The following is a 3,764-nucleotide window of genomic DNA, read 5'->3' as shown; positions in this document are numbered from 1 at the left end:
CAAAAGTTGGGAACTTTGATTTTCATTTTACTGGCTGGTGCTTCCAAACTACTTCCAGATATTCCTAAATTATGATTATGATACAAAATGTGATAAATGAAACGGTCATCAATATATCTCATTGTTCCTTGTTTATAGAACGATGGTTCATAAGATAGTATGTCATTTGGGATGAGGGTGGTTGTACCCTTGTTAGTGTCAAAAAGAACCCGACCACCTAACCCCGGTCACATACAAGGCTTAGTGGGTTTTCATTGTCATTTTACGGTTTATTTTGGGAGTTATCTTAAATATTTCAGGCGCATATAACAATTATGGCCATCAAGTTTGCGAGAGTTGATCTATTACAGTCACTGTTTGTCAGGATTAGTCCAAACATAACTTGAAACATCCTTAACAAACAATTGTAATAGAGTAGATCATTTTTAGTGTCCTTCCTGATTTCTGTGTAAAAATCTCAATGCCACCCTCCCCTTCTTTATTTAATGCTTCATTTGTGGCCTTCAATAAAGATTTATTGTTGGACATTGTTTAAATTGGCATTAATTGATCATTAGTATTACCATCAATCTATGTTTTGTCTCAATATTGGGACAACCGACTTTTTAGCTTGACTTTTTCGATTAGATAGTCAAATATTTGTCCACAACAAATACCCTTCAAACCCCATCATTCGTGTTTGCGGAATTTAATGGTTAAGATGAGAATGAAGTGTTGTAGCAGAAATCAACTCCGTGTTTCAAAAAGGGATTATGAAGTTTCTCTATGCATCATTAAAGTTGGAACTACATATCATGAGATAGGTGAAGTCAGGACTGCGTACTTTATACAAGCTGACGTCTTGAAGAAAACAATCGTTTTACTCTTCGAGGCAGATGTCAGGTCTGTTTACATCACACGTTTCAGACCCCGTATCTAGATGGTTTGTTTTATAGAAATTTCTAAGTATAGAGACTCTTTTGAAATATCATTTTAAAACTATAAATAAAGCATTAAGCTTGTTTAAAAAAAAATATAAAGTTTATTTTCAAACTAATAATTTATAAAAGATTTTGCATCATTTTTAAATCAACATCCAGAATCCTCTGGTTCTATTATGATGGTCAATCAGAACCCCTCAGGTTCCTTGCAAGGTACAACCAGAGCTCTTCTATTTCCTCATAATCAATGCTTTTATCCAAAGCATATTACTCACAACCAACGGTCATTAACCATATTATCTCCAATCCCATAACATCATTACCATCATTTCTACTAAAGACAACATCTCTAAATCCTCAAATCACCAAGAAATGAGAACTTAAATCTGTTGTAACTTTAATAGATATCATAATAAGAGTTAGGCCACGCAGACAACGACCAACCTTATATCCTCYCAATAATTCCCTTTTTATGATGTTCCACCCTTATATCCTCCCATTAGTTCATATGAAGTAGTTCATACAAAGACAAACCTCAGTCATATATGTCAAAGTGAACTTGTTCATAATTCCCAAACCAAATCATGGTTTCAACATAGATTTATACTCAAAACCTTCTATTCTCAAGAACAACCTGTTCTCCCAAACAGTTTAAAACTCTGTTTTTCTGTAAAATTCTTTCAAACTGTTTAAAAACCCAGATACTGTTTAATTMTTTCCAAAACAATCCCAAAAATAGATTCGAACAACAACTTCTCAAAGGCTGTTGACGAACACAACTTTGTTTCATATTTATCCAGAAACATATTTCAAAACAATAACATCATAAACACTGTTAAAGACAATTTATCATCTTAACCTCAAAACCAATATAAAAACTCAACAGTTGATACACAAATATATGAGGAATTTAGTTTCAAAACCACTCACCTTATCAAATAGATTTCTTGATGATAATCACACAACAAAAGATTTACTCTAACACAGAATCTTCAAGTACTTTTGAAGCAACAATTCTTGAAGAACACCTTATCTCACACACACAGGTTTTTTTTCTAAAAGAATGATAGTGATAAGGATAACCTTATCCAAACTTTTCTTTAAATATCCTCACCTAGGCGGTGGAGGATTTCAATAATATAAAATTGGATATGACGGTGTGGATTTTATTATTTTAAAAACCTATTTGCTTCATTACTAAGGTACCACATTCTCAATAAAATATTCATTTTATCCAAACATGTATGTACTTAATTCATGCATCATGTATTGTTGCCACATTCACACATACCATCATATAATTTATCAAATAATCACGTAAAATTTACCTTGACCTAGGTTATCTGAAACCAGGTTATAACAATCTCCCCCCTTATAAGAATTCCGTCCCGGAATTCATTCAAATAACCATGGATATTTTCCTTCATTTCTGATTCTAATTCCCATGTTGCTTCTAAACCTTTGTGAAATCGCCACTGTACCCTTACTAGACTTATTTCCTTGTTTCTCAATACACGGGTTTTGTGGTTAGTTATAGCTTCTGGAGTTTCCACAAAATTCAGTTTGTCATCCAACTTAATCTCCGGAAGTGGTATTGCCAAACTAGGATCAGCAAGGCATTTCCTTAGGTTTGACACATGGAAAGTATTGTGAATCAGACTAAGTTCCTCTGGTAATTCCAATTGGTAAGCTACTGGCCCAACTCATTTACAAATTATGAATGGACCAATATATCTTGGACTGAGTTTACCTTTCTTTCCAAACCTCATAACTCCTTTCCAGGGAGAAACTTTCAACATTACTAAACCATTCACGCAAAATTCAATTGATTTTTTGCGCTTATCTGCGTAACTTTTCTGACGATCTTGAGCTGTTTTAATTCTTTCCCGAATCTGATCAATCTTTTCAGAAGTTACTTGCACAATTTCGGGACCTGTTAGTTGTTTCTCACCTACCTCATTCCAACATACAGGGGTTCGACATTTCTGACCATACAACACTTCATATGGAGCCGCTTTGATACTGGGATGATAGCTATTATTGTATGCAAATTCTATTAGTGGAAGATGATCTTCCCATGATCCTCTAAAATCTATGATGCAAGCTCTTAGCATATCTTCAAGTGTCTGAATTGTTCTTTCACTTTGTGCGTCTGTTTGAGGATGATATGTTGTGCTTAAAATTTGGGATCCTAATGCCTTTTGAAAACTTTCCCAGAATTTCGATGTAAATCTGCTATCTCTGTCTGAGATGATAGATAGTGGAACCCCATGTCTTGTCACAATTTCCTTAATATAAATCTGGGCTAACTTTTCCAATGAATAACTTTCTTTTATCGGTAGGAAGTGTGCAGATTTGGATAGGCGATCCACTATTACCCATATGGCATCATACCCTCTTGGGGTTCGGGGTAACTTCATAATAAAATCCATTGTGATGTGATCCCATTTCTAAACAGGAATTTCCAAGGATTGCAGTTTTCCATAGGGTCTCTGATGCTCTATCTTTACTTGTAGGCACGTCATACATTTTTCTACATACCTTTCTATGTCTTTCTTTAGTCCTGGCCACCAATAAAAAGTTTTCAAATCCTTATACATTTTATTAGTACCTGGATGAATGGAATATCGAGATTCATGACTTTCGTTTAGAATTATATCGCGAATATTCCCATAGCGTGGTATCCAGATTCGTCCTTGGAAGCATAAAATTTCCTTATTGTTCTTCTCTAGGTTAGCAATCATTTTTCCCAATCTTTCGACCTTTGAATGATCTTCTTTAATAGCCTCTGCTTGACATCTTTGAATGTTCGTATGAAAATCTGGTTTTACATTTATTTTCATC

The sequence above is a fragment of the Cynara cardunculus genome, unplaced genomic scaffold, assembly GCF_001531365.2.
Source record: "Cynara cardunculus var. scolymus isolate 2C unplaced genomic scaffold, CcrdV1 Un_Scaffold_3517, whole genome shotgun sequence".
NCBI lineage: Eukaryota > Viridiplantae > Streptophyta > Magnoliopsida > Asterales > Asteraceae > Cynara > Cynara cardunculus.
Note: the sequence above shows the minus strand (reverse complement) of the source record.